Source organism: Carlito syrichta, unplaced genomic scaffold (genome assembly GCF_000164805.1).
Source record: "Carlito syrichta isolate Samal-C Ts95f unplaced genomic scaffold, Tarsius_syrichta-2.0.1 Scaffold316017, whole genome shotgun sequence".
In the NCBI taxonomy this organism is placed as follows: Eukaryota; Metazoa; Chordata; class Mammalia; order Primates; family Tarsiidae; genus Carlito; species Carlito syrichta.
The window spans coordinates 125,581-145,033 of record NW_007260113.1 but is presented as its reverse complement, the minus strand read 5'-3'; positions in this window follow the sequence as shown (position 1 = coordinate 145,033).

The following is a 19,453-nucleotide window of genomic DNA, read 5'->3' as shown; positions in this document are numbered from 1 at the left end:
CAGAGTGAGACTCCAATTCAAAAAAAAAAAAAAAAAATTTTAAAAGAAAAGCTTATTTCTTAGTGGGTCATTTGTTCATGTATAAGCTGCCCACACAAAAACAGGAAAAACATGTTCCGGACTCATTTTTTAATCAAAATCAAATAATCTTAAGTAGCAGCATTTATGAAAGTACACTGTGGGTGAATTTCATGAATATCCTTAACAATGGGGTTGATATATTTTATTATTTAAAAATCAACTTTTCTTATCTCCATAATTGAAATTAAAATTTTGGACTGAATTGAGAGTGAGCCTTTATCCCAAGAATTTATTTGTAAGTCTGAAAAAAAGATCAGGGTTAAACAAAGTTCTTATCATTCCTACAAGCAAAGAAGGAAGAATCTGAGGAGTCTGATGATGACATGGGCTTTGGTCTGTTTGACTAAGACTTTTATAATGTGTTCAATAAACAGTTGAACTCTAAAAAGAAAAAAAAAGAATTTACGTTTTGTTTCTGGAGAATATTTTCTCCTAACTGCCTATCCACAGATTATAGAGACACTTAAACTGGCACTGGCCTTTCTACATTCGGAAAACCTTGTACTGATGACCACCTGGCCTCCTGCTTTAATAACTGCGGACAAGAAAAAGAAAATTCTGTAAAAGTAGCAAAATCACATTTTCAAGGAAGGAACAACTCTAAGCCTTCTATCCACTTTAATTGATCTCTGACATTTAAGGGCAATTAAATTGTTTCTTTTGTTGACTGTATAGGGAAGCTCAAACTTTCCTTCTGAAGGTTTAAAGTCGGTTCAAATAAATTAACAACAGACTGATTAACAAGAAAAAAACACACACAAATTTATCAGCATACATATGGACATGGGAGTCTCACAAATTTGAGACTCAAAGGACAGCCAAATGACTAAAATTTTTATGCCATCTTGAGGATCCTGAAAAAGTAGGGGTTTGGGGTTTCCTGGGGTGAGGTAGTGGCATAGGTTATGGGAGGTGAAGGAAGGAAAGTATGACAAATAATGACTGTCTTGTTATGTACATAAAAATCCCTCAGGGAATCTTACAGCTGGGGGGGGGGGAAATCAATGAAAATTTCTCAGTCTGACTCGTAAAATGCCATACTTTTAGTTTGTATTTCCTGTGAGTTAATCTTTCCTAGATCCTAATAAAACAGATAAGGGGGGGCCTCAGAGAAAGCCTGCTTGCTGTTTACCTCGCTAATATAGATTTCCTGTATAGATGGCAAATCTTTCCCACAAAAGGACAGCTTTTCAAAGCTATTCCTATGCTTGCAGCCCCTCTGAATAACCATCCGGAAATATACTTGTTTAGTATATTTTGGGGTAGCATATTTTGGTTTCCTTCAATAGCTAGGAAGTCTCAAAATAGCAAAATCACTGTCACCTTGCATGTCGACTCTGCTGCATGGTGGCTACCTGAAACATTGAGCTAGGAAAGGGTTAAGGGTTTGGTGAGATAGCTCGGGTGCTCTGATAATGACACTGTGGACATACAGAACACCCTGGCACAGAAGCTAAGAATCTGCTGAGAAATGAACCCTACTTTCGGTCTACCCTGAGGTAGAATTAATTAGAATTGCTTGGCAAAGATGGATGACCAACAGTCAGGGCAGAAGAGGAACAATTCTGGTGGCAAGGAATCTTTTCCTGAAACTCTTTTCCAAGTCTGGATGACTGATTTTCCATTTTTAAATGTATGAGGTTTCTGAATCCCAGCTGTATGCTTAAGATTTATGCACCTTACTGCGTATGTAACTCAATTTTTTTTAATTAATTGAAAATAATTCTCAAACGATGCTAATGATCAATCTACTTTGGAACCAACACTACATTGCTTTTTATTGTTGTTCACTCCATCTCCAGTGTCTCTCCAAATGCCTGGTACTTAGCAAGCAACCAATAAATAGTTGAATAAGCTAAATACTGCACAAGGAATGATTTCAATGGCTAAAGTGACCAATAACACCTCATGTTGTGTTTTTTTTTTTTTTTTCTAGGTTCAAATTCTTTCTTCTGGTCAACATGGTACAAAGTTCTGGGGTCTCAAATAGTCCAAAATCTTGAGTATATTGATCATTTCTGAGAAAAATTACTGTTTTATCCACGGCCATCTGAATCATGAAGTGGACATGTTTGTTTGTTCTTGCCTCCCAACATCCATTTCCCTATCTTTGATCACAGTTTCCCACTTTCCCTCCGGGAGCCTCTCACAGTTAGTCCCTGGGCTGCCAGTGAAGTCAGCCCCATCCCCAGCTCCTAAGTGAGCATGTCCCACCTCTAAGGCAAAGCGCCCCACACATTCTCTTGACTATAATGATTTTCTCAGTGGAGGTCTGCTAGGCTCATGGTAATGAGAATTTTCCTCTCATCCTACATAAGACTGTATGTTCAAAAGTTGGGAATTTGGGTATCCCAGGGACCATAAATGCAAGGTCTTAGGAGTCAACTCAGAGAAGCAGAGCCAAGAAGTGCATTCTTCAAGCATCGTTTTGAGTCCTGCTTCAAGTCTCACCTGAAGCTGGTTTACCTGTCGTCTTCTGTCACAAAACCCAGTGAATTCCTTGTGCTTTCTTTTTTTTGTTTGTTTGTTTAAGCTCATTTGTTTGGGGTTTTTGGCCACTCACAACATAAAGGTTCCTAACTGGTTTATCTGCCACAAGCAAATATAAATAAGAAGATGCATCTGATTTCTACATCTTCAATAAAATATTGACAGCAGCATTTAAGGCAAACTGAGCTGCTTCAATCCAAAAATTGAATTATCAGCACTGCTGACACTCCTTGGAGGCTTCCAACTTTGACATTATCTAGGAGTTCCCTAATATGTGAAAGGCAGCAATTCTCAACAAGGTGTCTGAATTGCAATTCATAGTCTGTGCTCTATGTGGGCTCTGGCTAAAGTGTCACAAATCCTGAGTAAAAACGGTTGGAAAACACTGATCTGCAGGAATATTAATTATCCTTCTCTCCAGGTTCGCTGAGCTCCATCTCAACATTAATTCAAACTATCAGAAAGCAACAAACCTGACCCAAATTACTGTTGCTGCATAAAGGAATTGCTTTATTAAATCCTTACATTGAGTCTTTTAAGATTTCACATAATAGCCTTGGCTTTGGAGAGAAAAGAGAAAAAGGAGGATCAGCCAAGGAAATTGCTCATGACAAAGGTGGAAAATGGTCTAAGACACCAGAGAAAATAATCCTAAAAAAAGAAAAAAAATGGTATGTTCCAGGCTTAGATATAAGAAGCCAGGTGCTGCCCACATATTACAGACCATAGAAAAAGGAAAACTTCAACAAGATATTTACAGTGCCTCATAACCAACCTCTCTTTCCTGTCATCCTTCTTGTCTGCTCTGAGTTGAGGAAGGGGAGATCAATTTTATGGAATTGAAGGCTATAGGCCTTCGGTCCTCTCATTTTACCTGCCAGTTTGCTTGGTTGTCATTCTTGCCTGTTACTATAAGTGGGAACCAAATGGATCTGCCCACACTGGGTCCTTTTACAGAATGATACTGTCTGGTCATGTGATTCTTCCATCTTGCAGGGATATGAAGCACAAAAGGCTTATCTGTTAGTAGGTCACAGTCTGGTCACAGGAAGAAACCAAACAAGATTGGAAACAACTTTTCAAGGCAGAAGAACTAACAGCAGTTGAGATCTCATGGAAAAAATATAGTGAACAAGGACATAGAGAAGTTATAAAAGCTGTTTTCCATATTTTTTTTAATTAAATTAGAATTGTTAGGGTCACACTCCCAGTGGGGCCTCCAGAATATTGGGCTTGCTGGGGGTGTGGGCGTCTGGTGTGTGATCCAGTGCCACATGAAAATGCAAAGAATTGCATAGAAGTTAGATTAGAAAATATAGTTTATTTAGAAAGTAAATTAGAGTGAGGAGACTCACCTCCCCAAGGAAGGGTATGGGACCAAAGCCGGGAACCACTGCCCGGCCACAGCTCAAAGAGCACATGGCCACACCATACCTTAGCAAGGCAATTGCCACAATGGCCTGGCAATGGCCACAACAGCCTGGGTAGATGTCCATGGTTGAGTCCTTTTAACCCTTCCCTTTGACGGGGGAAGGTTATTAAGGTGATTGCGTGGTAGTCTGCCCACATGATCAGAAAGGGGCAGGTAAGCGCAGGTACTGATATCAGATGATGGACAGCAGGCAGATGAGTGGATTAGTCACATGATTGCTGCCATGGTGGTGGGCTAGGTGGGAGGAGACAAGGGGAAGGGTTTTTTCTGCAAGAGACCTGTCAGCCATTTTCAATCCACAATCTCTTTAGCAAAAAGGTGGTTTTAGTATCATTTCTATGGCTTCAGCCTGCTAGGGGGCCTGAAAGTTTCTTATCATTTCTATGGCTTCAGCCTGCTAGGGGGCCTGAAAGCTTCTTAGAGATTGTTATGCTAAACCATTCATTGAAAGGTTGGGCTGGTTGTCTTGCATCTGATGGAGATTTGTTGAGGGGGTGGGGTAGGCTGCCAGCTTGGCCGGCAGTAAAATATCTGAACGCTTCCTAAAACCTGCCTATTAGAAATGTATCTATCAGCCGGGCTCGGTGGCTCAGCCTGTAATCCTGCGCCTTTGGGAGGCTGAGGTGAGTGGATTGCCTGAGCCCACGGGTTCGAGACCCGCCTGGGCAGCGAGACTTCATCTCTACAATAAATCAAAAAATCAGCCGGGCGTGGTAGCGCATGCCCGTAGCTCTGGCTACTTGGAAGGCTGAGGCTGAAGGATCACCGGAGCCCAGCAGGTCAAGGCTGCGGTGGCCGGGAGCGGCCACTGCACTCTAAGTCTGGGCGACAGTGAGACTCCAACTCAAAAACAAAAAAAAAAGTATCTATTTGTTAGGGTACAGATAGGATGAGAGTGATGGATGGATGGGGAGGGGCACAGCACTGCAGGAGCCGGCGTGCCAGAGGTGCACGCTGGTAACCAAAGATCCAAGTAATGCAAAGATTTGCAACACACAAAGAGGTGAAAGAAGAAAAGATTTATTTAAGAATGGTTCACTTCCCACAGACAGGAAGGAGGCCTACACTCTAGATGTGGCACCGCAGCCCCCGAGCCCCAACTTAAATCCTTTCCCTTGGAGGTGTGGCAATCAGGTAGACGTGACTGCCGTGACTTCCTTGTTGACCACTTGTGGATGTCTTGGAGACCCTGAGAGGTGTCCTGAACACCAGGCACTGAGTATACAATGGGTTGATACAGGCCATGCTTGAGAAATTTGAGTTTCTAAAAAGACAAATTATAATAGGCCGGTACCAGTCATGCTTAAGGAGTCTGTGTTTCTGAAAAGACAAAGTTAGCAAAGTTAATCTTTACCTATAGCATGTATTTCTCCCAGACATAGCCTCTACTTTCTCATCATTGTGTTAGGGTTTAGGAACAAGATAAAAAAAGGATTTCTCCAGGACATAGCTTCAACTTTCTCTTCATTGTGTCAGGGTTTAAGAACAAGATTAAAAAATGGCTTACCGCTCTGAGTCTGTCCTTTCACTATCTATGTCTAACCTGTGCTAGATTCAAAACGTATCAGTCTAAGCAAAAATGGCTATGCTGAGGTAAAATGTAAACTAAGTTTATTCTAAGTTTCTCAGGGTCCCTCCTTTCAAGAAGAATAAAAAAAAAAAAACACTGGATAGTGAGAATTATTAAACACTGTTCACTATCTTAAATTAATAGTGATGGGCCAGTCGCAGTGGCTCACGGCTATAATCCCAGCTCTTTGGGAGGCCAAGGTGAGAGGATTGCCTGAGCCCGTGGGTTTAAGACCAACCTGGGCAACCTCATCTCTACAATTAAAAAAAAAAATAATAGTGATGAATATTGTGAAATTATTTTTCCATTTACCATCTAATATTCACGAAAAACATTTCAAATTTCTTTCCTCCTCAAAGATTGAATAAGATGAAACTTCTAAATCTGGTAACATGACAACAAAAAATATCTGGAAATGCTGGATAAAATATAACAACAAAAAACAACAAAATGCTGGATAAAATATAACAACAAAAAACAGTTCGGCTATTTGCCTCCAACAAATCTCTTGTTGAAATGTAATTCCCAGTGTGGCTCTGAGGGAAGGTGGGGCCTCATGGGAGGTGGTTGGGTCATGGAGGCAGATCCCTCATGAATAGATTCGTGTTCTCCCTCAGGGGTGAGTGAGTTCACACTCTATGAGTTCCCACAGGAGCTGGTTGTTAAAAAGAACCTGGCACTGCTCCCCTCTCTCTCTCTCTGGTTTCCTTTCTCACCCCGTAATCTCTGCACACACTGGCTCCCCTTTCCCTTCCACCATGAGTGCAAGCAGGCTGAGGCCCTCGCCTGACACAGATGCCCAGTGTTGAATCTTCTAGCCATCAGAATCATCTCTTTTTCATTATAAATTACCCAGCCCTGGGTATTCTTTATGTATAAAGAAAATTCTTTGTTATAGCAGCACAAAACAAAGACAGATACTCAACTGAGCACACAAGAACAAAAGTGCCATTGTGTGACATAGGGGAGGGGCAAGGAGAGAAAGATAAGGAGCAAGACTAAACATCAGACTAGGAGACAAAGTCCTGGGCCCACACTGGGGTGGAGCTGAAACTAAGTCACACATAGATTTGAAATTTAAATATCTACATGTCTATACACATGTGACATAGGAATCTCCAAGCCAGGAAAAAACATAAATATTGTTCCTGGCCGGTGATTCCCTCAAAGTGCCTAAAAATAACAAACACACATCCGCCATTGAGGGAATCTTTCTCAATCCAGGCTGCTTGAAATTCAGACACAAAGAAAAAAACCAGTGAAGATGACTTACAGTAAACAATAATAACAATAATAAAACATACATAGAGCTAAGTTACCATGAATAAGAATCAGCAGAGACAAACTAGATAATAGAAACTGAAACAATATAAGTATATTTTTAAACACTGTTAGATGCTCTTTTTTATTTTTTAATTGACAGATATAATTGTATATTTCATGTACATGTTGTTTTTAAATATGTATACATTGTGGAATGGCTAAATTGAGCTGATTAACATATGCATTGCCTCATAACATCTTTTTTGCGATGAGAATACTCAAAATCTACTGTCTTAGCAATTTTCAAGAATATGTACATTGTTATTAACTATAGTCACCATGTAGTACAATGCATATCTTTTTTCTCTCCTATTTATTTATTTATTGCCTTTTTTGCTTCACAATTCATTTCATTGTTTTTGTTTTTGTTTTTTTGAATGTGTGGGGTACAATTCAGGGTTAATTATACAAATGTTCATTATGCAAGTACCCTTGATGATGAGGAGTGCCCCCATCCCCTGGCAGTTTCCCACTACTGCCAATCCCTTTCTTATAGTATCATGATAATTGTTCAAGGTCTGCTTATGAGTGAGAACATGTGATACTCGGTTCTTTGTTTCTGTGATGGATCACTCAGTATTATAGTCTCTAAGTTCATCTAAGTTGCTGTGAAGTTCATAATTTAGCCTTCTTTATGACTGCTTAGTATTCCATCGTGTATATGTACCACATTTTTTTATCCAGTTCTCTTTTAATGGATAGCACGATTGGTTCCATGCTTCTGCTATTGTGAATAATGCTACAATAAACTTGTATGTGTGGGTATCTTTTTCATAGAGTGATTTGAGTTCCTCTGGGTATATTCCCAGTAGGGGAATTATGGGGTCGTATGGGAAGTCGATTTTTAGATTTTTTAAGAATCACCACACTGTTTTCCACAGAGGTTGTACTAGTCTGCACTCCCACCAACAATGTAGAAGTGCTCCCTTTTCCCTGCAAGATGCATATTCTTAAAGAAATAAAAGGAGAATAAACATCAAGAATGTATACAGAAAAAAAGATAGAAACATCTGGAAAATAAATAGAATGACAGAGATGACAAAGGAAAATAGGCAATTAAAAACTTCAGTAATATGCTATAACATGGATGAATCACCATGACATTTTGCTTAGTATAATAAACCTATCACAAAAGAAAAATACTGCATGATTCCACTTACATGAGCTACCTAGAATAGTCTAATTCATAAAGACAGAAAGTAGAATTGTGGTTACCAGTGGCGGGGGGGAGGGAGCAATGAGGAGTTGCCATTGTCGTTTAATGTGTACAGGGTTTGGTGGAGGATGTTTTATATTGGTTTTTTTTTTTAAGAGACAAGATCTCATTCTATCATCCAGGCTCAAGTGCAGTGGTGTAATCCCAGTTCACTGCAGCCTTGGACTACTGGGTTCAAGTGATCCTCCTGCCTCAGCCTCCTGAGTAGCTGGCACTAAAGGTGTGCATCACCCATGCAAGGCCAAGTTTCAGTTATAAAAGATGATGACTTCTGGAGATTGGCTGCACAGCAAAGTGAATGTATGAGGGGAACCCCCCAAAACCCAGAATTTATTTATAAAATATTGTATATTTATTCTTACATGATTAAACTTCAGTCATCTCCAAAGTACTCTCCATTTGAGGCAATACATCTATCAAGATGCTTTTTCCACTGCTCAGAGCAGTTTCTGAATTCATCAACTTCGATGCCTTGTAGCGCTTCTGCCATTTTTTGTTTCATCTCTTTCACAGCAGCAAGGTGTTTCCCTTTGAGGACTTTTTTTAGGGGGCAGGAATTGCTCAGGGCAAAGTCAGGTGAATAGGTAGGGTGGGCCATGGGGATCATGCCATCTGAGGTCAAAAACTGCTGAACACGCAGCATGGTATGGGCAGGTGCACTCGTAAACCATTCATCATGAAATGGGCAAACGTGTTGAAAGAATCTCCAAAAAAAAAAAACATACCAAAACCAAACACAGCCTCTCACAACACCACTAGCTGGTACACTGATGCCAATGGGTTCCTAGAATACTTACCTAGCTGGGGAAGTCTGAACTACAAGGGGCCTGCCCTCCAAAAGACAAGTCCGGTATTTGGGGGGCCCCTCTCGTACTTGTCACCACTGAACTCTATACTTAAAAATGATTAAGGGCTGAGCACAGTGGCTCATGTCGGTAACCCAACACTTCGGGAGCTCAAGGCAGGAGGATCCCTCGAAGCCATGATTTCGAGACCAGCCTAGGCAACATAGGAAGACCTCATCTCTACAAAAAAATGGGGAAAAAAATTTTTAATGATTAAGATGATAAACTGTGTGTTATATTTATTTTACCACAATTTTTTAAAATGTTAAACTCATTTGAATGGGTTAAAAAATGAATTAGAGCCCGGCTTGGTGGCTCAGCCTGTAATCCCGTGCCTTTGGGAAGCTGAGGTGAGTGGATTGCCTGAGCCCGTGGGTTCGAGACCCGCCTGGGCAACTTGGCAAGACCTCATCTCTACTATAAATCAAAAATGAGCCGGGCATGGTAGCGCGTGCCTGTAATTCTGGCTACTCGGAAGGCTCAGGCGGAAGGATGGCCAGAGCCCAGCGGGTCAAGGCTGCGGTGGCCAGAGTGGCTACTGCACTCCAGTCTGAGCGACGGAGTGAAACTCCAACTCAAAAAAAAAAAAAAATGAATTAGACCTGGTTGAAGCAAGAAGTCAGCTGTGTCTAAATCCCTGCCAATCCCCTTGCCACTTGTATGACCATAGGTAAGTAACTTAACCTCACAATTTCTTGATCTCTCCAAGAAGAGCAATAGCAGCATGTTTCACACAGAGCAGCTGTAAGGAGTAATGAGATAACACGAAGAAAAGTAAAGTGTGCCTGGCTCGCAATGTTCAATCCTAGTAACAACTGCATTTGACTCGATGTGCTTTACCTCCCTTTCCTATTCTCAGCACTCGGTTCCCTTTTTCTAATTCTTCCCAACAGGAATGACTTATCTTCCCATACTAGAAATAAAGGTTCTTGGAGGAAAAAATACAAGGAGGTACGTTTGTGTAGACTGGAAATTTCCCTAAGAGAAATAAACTGGCTTATGGTAATTTTCCAGAAAAGTCAGGCATTCTTAGGCATTGTTCTCTGTGCATGTGTGAGGACACTTCTTTCCGCCTGGCAATGGGAAGGGTATTTTCGGCCAGGCAGGGTATCTCACACCTGTAATCCCAGCACTTTGGGAGGCGGAGACGAGAGGATTGCCTGAGTCCATGGGTTCAAGACCAGCCTGGGCAACTTGGCAAGACTTCGCCTCTATAAGAAATAAAGAAAAATTAGCTGGGCATGCTAGTGCATGCTTGTAATTACAGTTACTTGGAAGGTTGAGGTGGAAGGATTACCTGAGTCCAGCAAGTCGAGGTGGCGGTGGTCCATGAGTGTGCCACGGCCCTCCAGCCTCGGTGACAGAGTGAGACACTAACTCAATAAAAAAAACAGTAAGGGTATTTTGAACAAGGAGAGTAACTTAAAAGTCCCAAAATGCAGAGGTAGACACTATTGTTCTGAGAGATGGTGTATCACATTTCATCTAATCTAATACACTTTTCATTTTAACATATTAGAAATTGGGATTTTCTTATAATTACTGGTATTTCTTTGTTTTTGTTTTTTTTTTTGAGTTGGAGTCTCACTCCTTTGCCTAGGCTGGAGTGCAGTGGCACACATGCTCACAACTACTCCAGCGTCGGCCTTCTGGGCTCCAGCAATCCTTCCGCCTCAGCCTTCTGAGACACCGGAACAGCAGACGCACACTACCACTCCCGGCTATTTTTTATTTTATTGTAGAGACGAGGTCTCGCCAAGCTGCCCGGGCTGGTCTTGAACTCACGGGCTCAGGTAATCCACTCACCTCAGCCTCCCAAAGTGCTGGGATTACAGGCCGAACCACCAAGCCCTGCCAAAAATTGCTGGTATTTCATAATTTAATTGGAAGTATTTTTTTATGTAACATAAAATAATGGTGTGTCTTACAATCAATGGCTTCTTCAATTTTTTTTTTTTTTTTGAGTCAGGGTTTCACTCTGTCACCCAGGCTGGAATGCAATGGCACCATCACAGCTCACCACAACTTTGAACTACTGGGCTCAAGCAATTCTCCTGCCTCAGCCTCCCAAGCAGCTGGGACTACAGGTGTGTGCCACCAAGCCTGGCTAATTTTTTTATTTATTGTAGAGACGAGGTCTTTCTATTTTGCCCAGGCTCATCTTAAACTCCTGGGCCCAAACAATCTTTCCACCTCAGTCACCCAAAGTGCTGGGACTACTGGTATGTGCCATGGCACCTAGCCCCTAGCTTCTTCGATTCATTAAAGTATGATTATTTTACAAGCCAAAAGAATATGTTCACCATTACCTGGGGCTGTCATGATACAAGGAAAGAAAGGATAAATAAGAAAAAGAGATGCCCTCATACCCATAAGACCTCTCCTAAAAGTTGTGTTAGCATAGACATTTCTCGCTGGGTTAGCCACAGCGATGCTCTTTCACAGATGTTCTAACTTCTAGATGGAGTGCTGATATTCAGCTGGTAGGATATGGACAACAGTTATTTCCAATACACATCTATTGTGATTGGTCAGAATTCATGCCATAATTGTTATTCATATTTATAATATTGCTCTGAGCTATAAGTTTTATCTTAAATCCATGTAGGAGGTAAACAGGGTGTAAATCATAAATATCTAACCTTTCTGAACACATTCACTTTTAATAAAGTCATATATTATCTTACTGGGTATGAATGTTAACATTAGAGTTTCCATGTTTATAAACATTGTCAATAATTTGAGTGTTACAAAGAAGCATCATCCAGAAATTTGGCAACAAGACAAAGCTGCCTTCTGAGAATTAAAATATAAAACAACACATAATGAACCAGAACAGAACAATACCATCCCATAAAAGAGTTTGAGTGTCCCAGACCTTGAAAACAAAGCTATAATCTGATTGACTATATTAATTTGCATGAAGAGAGAACAGGTCAATTGGAAGCAGGTTGCATAACCTGCAAAGCATAAAAAGAAAGTCAGAGTCAAAGTTGGCAGTGTCCACCCCAGGATAAGCCCAGGGGAAAAGCGCTGTGGCCCAGTGACTAGACCTGTCTGGGCAGGTGGCAGTTTTGTCACTATGCTGAAGATAGATACATCTTTAGGGATGCCATCAAAGATTGGACTCATACAACTAGCTACTCCCGTTCTCATTTCTTGCTCATCAAGCAACCTCCTGATTATAATTTGGCCTTTCAACCATGGTATACCTACGGGAAAAGAAGGTGCTGACTGGAAGATTTGAGTATCCAGTCCCTTTGGCATTTACAGTCCTTGTTGTCTCTTGTTCCCTTCATCCCTGCCATGACCCTGGCTAAGAGGACATAGCCACAACTACCCCCACCAGCTGGGAAAGACAGAGCCAAGCAAAGGAGGGAGGAGGTGACGCAAATTTCAGCCTTGAGCTTGGATAGGCAATGAAGCATCCAGCCACTCTTTGTATGGCGGGAACAGCACAGTCAGAGCATTTCCCGGGTGTACTGTGTCCACAAGGATGAGCAAGACAAGGTTCCAGCCCAGAAGGAGCTCACAGCCTAGTAGTCAGTGTAGTCACCTTTCTCTCTCTCTTTTTTTTTTTTTTTTTTTTTTGAGTTGGAGTCTCAACCTGTCGCCCAGGCTGGAGTGCATTGGCACGCCCCTGACCACTGCAGCCTCGACCTGCTGGGCTCAGGCGGTCCTTCCACCTCAGCCTTCCAAGTTGCTGGAACTACAGGCGCACACTACCACGGCCAGCTCATTTTTAAAAATTTATTGTAGAGATGAGTTTGCACCATGTTGCCCATGCTGGTGTTGAACCCACGGGCTCAGGCAATCCTCTTGCCTCAGCCACCCAAAGTGCTGGGATTATAGGCTTGAGCCACCATATCCGGCCTGTAGTCATCTCTCAATAGATAGTAGCTGAATTAATGAATGAATAAACTGCAGAATTTAGCATTTTGTTTTAGTCATGGAAGCAAATCCTTCATGAGCCTTATATTGCTGCACCTTTCCTGTCTTCCTGAATCCTGCTGTACTCCTCTGGGCATTGCCTCCTGTCACTGTTGTGCCTGAACTGCTTTTCTCAGTCTTTCTATCACAGTGTGAGGAGCATCAACCATCATCCTAAGTTCCAAACTTCATTATTTGGCGGCAGAAGGGAGTCCTTGAGCCACTTAACTGCTCTACAGCGTTCCAGTTTTTCTTAACTCTTTTTTGTTTTGTTTTTTTTTTTAGTAGAAGTCTCACTCTGTCACCCAGGCTGGAGTGCAGTGGCATGCTCACAGCCACTGCAGCCTCGACCTGCTGGGCTCAGGTGTTCCTTCTGCCTCAGCCTTCCAAGTTGTCCGAACTACAGGAATGCACCACCACGCCTAGCTCATTTTTCTTGATTTATTGTAGAGATGAGGTCTTGCCAAGCTGCCTGGCTGATCTTGAACCGTGGGCTCATGCAATCCTCTCATCTCAGCCTCCCAAAGTGCTGGGATTATAGGCGTGAGCCACCACACCTAGCCTTTTCTTAACTCTTTAGAGAAATCTTTTTTTTTTTTCTGAAGTTGGGGTCTCACTCTGTCTCCCAGGATGGAACACAGTAGCATGATCATGATGATCATGGTTCACGGCAGTCTTGACCTCCTTGGCTCAGGTGATCCCTACACCCCTGCATCCCCAATAGCTGGCACTATAGATATGTGTCATCATGCCCTGCTAATTTATTGATTTTTTGGTAAAGATGAGTTTTTGCTATGTTGCCCAGGTTGGTCTCAAACTCCTAGGCTCAACCAATCCACTTGCCTTGGCCTCCCAAAGTGCTGGGATTACAGGTGTGAACCCATGCCCGGCCCAAGAGAAAGCTTTAACTTTTCTCCTCATGACTCTGAGATTTTCACTATGCTCTTAGATTCATGAACTTCTACCCTCATTCCCTCACCATCCACCACTATTCTCATTTCCTTATTTTATAACACTTTGTCTGATGAATCACTATGATGACTGTATTTCTTTATTACTAGCACCTAATAACATAAACCACATCATCCTATTAATCTCGTGAGGACAAAATGGTATATGTGATTACCGCACATTTGTCTCTCCAGTATGGCCTCTGAACTGTGGCTGTAGAGCATGTCCTCTGTGAGTTTGTGCTGGCAGGGATTAAGAGAGTACACATGGCAATTATCTGAGGAACAACAACAAAAAAATACCCTTGCTTGGGCTCCACCCTAGAGATGCCAATTTAATTTAACTGACTTCGTTTCTGATGTGTAATTGTTGGGAGGTAGCATGGGGATTTTTCATATGATTTTAATGTGCAGCCAAGGTTGAGAACCACTGCCCTAGTGCCAACCTGGAAAAGCAGACTGAGAAACCACCACAACCATCAGAAACCATTTATCAAGGCATGGCATTTTGCATGTGGTACTTTTCTTGACCCTCACAAGCACCTGTGAACTGTGGGGATTATTAACCCCATTTTAGGGATTAAGAAACTGAGGCTCAGAAAAGTCATGCAACAGGTCTAATTTTGCACAGCTCTGAAGTGCAGAGCCAGGATTGGGAGCCTGATCATCAACAGCATGAGTAGATGGCATGCTCCTACTCTCTGTACCACTCTGCCAAGCCCAAACTAAACAGAGCACCCAAACCTGATTCCAACTACCTGCAAGACTGCGGTAGCTTTCCTCCAGACTGATGATCTATATCACCTCTTGGTTATGTCTGTAGGAGGGTATGTGGGTTCAGTCAATTACTGAGGGGAATCACTAATAGATGTTTATGGATGTGTCTAGAAGATGATGAAAAACACTGCAACCTTTTCCCATCTGGTCCCCCGGGTGTCTGGGGCCTCTGCCCTCTCTGATCTCTCTTCTCTTCCTCCACCATCCCCTTGGTCTTTTCCCACCCTTTCTGTCTGCTTCCAGAGTCCCAGCTCCTTACTAGAATGGCAGAACATGACTAGGAATCATTAAAGAGTGTCCTTGGAAATAAACTTTTCTGTTGCTTACACTGAATGTCTCATAGCATATAGTCAATGCTTTATTATGTTTATCAATATTCTGTGTTTTCCTCTATTTTACCATAATCTGCTCCAGGGGAGGAGTAAGGTGAAAGAGATATTAGGGGGAACTGCTGGAAAAAAAAATCCTATACTGCCTCTTTATAACAAGCAGCTTAGTCTCTACTCATTAAACAATGAAAACAATTTGCTTCTGGTCTGCCTGCTCTCATTGCTGAAGGACGGTGCTTCCCAGACTTAAGCCATGCCAGGCATCGTGCGCGCAGGCTGTCCCATATGAGAGCCCTTGACAGAAACCATGAGTCAAGGGCCCCAGTTCCAAATCAGAAATTGGAATGGGAAAAAAAAAAACTGAGTCCCGGGTCCCCAGGAGGCACAGGAGAGTCGCAGAGAGCCTTTTTCTCTCATCAAAGCAGGGCACATTAGCTGCTCCTGGCCCAGAAGGACACACTGGTTCCAAATCAAACAAGGATCACAACTGTCATCTGATGATAACCACATTAGCCAAGTTCTGAGTGGGAGGGATAGGATCTTACACATCCTTTCCTGCACTCACTCCCTCAGCAGGGCCCTTTATCATCCTGTTCTGTACCTCTCCTTCTTGGATGATTACAATCTGCTTCTCACCCTGATGCCACTTCTAAGGGCACACGGCAGAGATCCCCAACCTTTTTTTTTTTTGAGTTGGAGTCTCACTCTGTCACCCAGACTGGAGTGCAGTGGCCACTCCCGGCCACCGCAGCCTCGACCTGCTGGGCTCCGGCGATCCCTCCACCTCAGCCTTCCAAGTAGCCGGAATTACAGGCATGCGCTACCACACCCGGCTGATTTTTTGATTTATTGTAGAGATGAGGTCTCGCTGCCCAGGCGGGTCTCGAACCTGCGGGCTCAGGCAATCCACTCACCTCAGCCTCCCAAAGGCGCGGGATTACAGGCTGAACCACTGAGCCCAGCTGATCCCCAACCATTTTGTCTGAGGCTTGAAATAATCGGTATGAGTCAGGGATCTCCGACTAGGTTGAGGGCTGACAAGTCTGAAATCCACAGGGCAGACTGGTGATTCTAGTGAAAAGTTGATGTCTTGAGTGTGAAGGCAATCAGGAGGCAGAATTCATTCCTCTTCAAGGGACCTCAGTTTTTCCTCTTAATGCCTTCCCCTAAGTGACGCCCACCCACATTGAGGAGGGTGATCTGCTTTACTCAGTCCACTGATTGATATGTTAATCACATATTTTTTTAAAAATACCTGCACAGCAACATCTAGACTGGTGTTTGACCAAACACCACTGAACATCATGGCCTAGCCAAGTCGACACATAAAATTAACCATCATAGAGTGAAGGAGGGAATGTCAACCAAAGAACCTCCAAGTAAGAGAAGAAAGTACGGCCCCCTGCTGTGTACCCCTTCTCAATGGAGACCCTGGAAACCCTCAGAAGGAGATTTAGAGAAAGAAAAAGAAAGAAGCAAACAGTGGGAGCGCAACAGAGGCAATTGCCTAGAAGGCACCCAGCCCCACAGTCTACATTCTGAGCTTAACACCCTCTTTCTTGATTCACTAGATAAATTCCTTATCCCTCCTCATTAATTTAAGCCATTCGACTTAGAATCAAAGTTGCCTATGAGAGATGAAAAGAACTGCAAAAAAACCTGAAGCTTCACATATATTCATATATATTTACATATATGTTCATATATTACTTCACTCATATTATTGTCAATAGTAATATTAGTATTGCAATTTTGAAACTATTTTATGAAAATGCAGGCTAAAACAAATAAACAAAATATACAGATGTTATTAGAAACCAAGATTTTTGACATAAAATAGATGCACATATAAAATAAAACAGAGTTGAGGGAGAAAACCCTGCTGCAGTGTCAAATTAGAATGGAATTATAGTTCAAACACATGATTGTGTTCTTCAGTGTATTTCCTAGCTTTGTCCACTAGAAGGAACTAAGAGTGATGTCATCCCAGTAGTTGAGTCCAAATAGTACCCCACCTTGGCTTTTAAATTCAGTTCCCTAATCAAAAGAACATGGGCTCCTCAAATAAATGACTCCTTCTAGGGCTTGGGCAGAAAACATGAAAGATGCGCCCAGGATGTCTTCTTCCAGAAAGTAAAAGGAGTACACAAAGACCAGTGGAATTATGGCAAAAGAAAATGGGAGGAAAATTATATGGCAGACTCAACTAAAGTTAAACATATAAACAAGGAATTTCACCCCTAGGTATGTGCCTCCTATCCCACAAAAAAGTGTGTTGAGCTCAAGTACCAGAATATTAATAGCAGCTCTATATTTTATATATTGTATATTATATATGGTATATTATACAATACATTGCAGTCAAAACCTAGAATCATCCTAAAGGTTCATCAACATTCGAATGGATAAATAATTAGCAAGAGCAAAGGAAAACAAAGAACTACAACTGCACACAACATGGATAAATCTCATAAACATGATAATAAGTAAAGCGAGACAGAAAAGAGTACATGCGGTACAATTCCAACTGTACAAGGCTTCCAAAACAAGCAAGCTGATCTACAGCATTAAAAGTAAGGCTGGTGCATACTCCTGTGGGGGCAAAAGTGATAGGAAACTGGTATGATTGGATTTCTGGGCTACTGGCATTGTTTTATTTCTTGATCTGGGAGCTGGTTATACAGATATTTGTTTGGGGAAAATTTTTTGAGTTGTAGACTTGGTTTTTTTTGTGCATTTATCTATATGTTAAATGTAAGAATGTAAAAAAATCAATGTAAAATAAATATTAATTTTTTAAAAGCCAGCTTCATCGCAGCACAATTCACAATTGCAAAGATGTGGAATCAACCTAAATGCCCATCAACCAATCAGTGGATAATGAAAACGTACATATCCTCTATGGAATACTATTCAGTTGTCAAAAAGAATGAAATAATGTCTTTTACAACTTGGATGGAATTGGAGAACATCATCCTAAGTGAACTAACACAGGAATAGAAAACCAAATACTGCATGTTCTCACTTATAAATGGAAGCCAAACTAAGGATCTGCAAAGGCATAGAGAATGGTATAATGGACACTGGAGACTCAAAAGGAGAAGGATGGAAAGGGGCAGAGGGATGAAAAATCACCTAGCAGGTACAATGTGCACAGGTGGGGGTGGTGGGTGCATTTAAAGCCCAGACTTCTTTGCCACTATATAATGCATCCATGTAACCAAAACTATATGTACCCCCTAAAGCTATTGAAATAACTAAATGAGTCAGGCTCGGTGGCTCAGCCTGTAATCCCGCGCTTTGGGAGGCTGAGGTGAGTGGATTGCCTGAGCTCATGGGTTCGAGACCCACCTGGACAACTTGGCGAGACCTCATCTCTATAATAAATCAAAAAAATTAGCCAGGTGTGGTAGCGCACACCTGTAGTTCCAGCAACTTGGAAGGCTGAGGCGGAAGGATCACCAGAGCCCAGGAGGTCGAGGCTGCGGTGGCCGGGAATGGCCGCTGCACTCCAGTCTGGGTGACAGAGTGAGACTCCAACTCAACAAAAAAAAAAAGAAATAACTAAATGAATAAAGTAAAAAAATAAAAAAGCCAACTTAAAGGACTCCTTCTGGACAAATCTGGTACAATTTGAACATCAAAAATTATAAAGTTGGTTATTAACTGATAATACATGAATTCCAAGTCCGAGGGTGAGGAGGATAAACAGGACAACTCTTTTTTACAAAAAAAAGAAAAAAGAATCACTCATAAATGCAGAAGAAATGAAAAAATTCAAAGATCATTTTGTAATCCCCAATATAACTGATTCATATAACAATCACCAATGAAAGCCAAAGCCATCAGATGAAAACTTGTTAGCACAGAGAATGTCCCTGGAGTACCAAAGTAGTACCCCAGGGACCACTCACTTTTCCAAGGGAGAGCAACTATGCCTTTGCTATGGAGAGGTCTGTTGGTGGCCGCCTTAATTCAGTGATTGAATTTCACATCACAAATAATGGAACAATGTGGCATTACATGCCACCTAATTATGACGCAAAGAAAGCAAATGGTCTAACCATAAGCAGTGGGGTTTCTTGCCTGCATTAGAATCACCTTAGGAGATTTTCAAACTCCCAATGCCATTTATATCAGAATCTATAGGGAAACATTGGGGGAGAGGGGGAAAACCCAAGTGTCAGTATTTTTTTTTAAAGTTTCCTAGGTGACTGCAATGTACAGTTAAGATATTCTGGACAAAAATGTAGACCCGAATCTAATTTCTAGTTTTAAACACACACACACACACACACACACACACACACACACACACACACACACACCACACCCAGGAGATAGAGCAATGGTTCTTAATGCTGACTTAATATGAGAACCACCTGGAGGATTTTGAAGCTAGGGCCACCTGGGCTTAATCTCAAGGGTTTCTGATTTAATTGGATTGGAGTAGAACTCGGGTATTTGTATTTTCTTTTCTAGGTCTTAAGTTTTATTTAAATAACCTCCA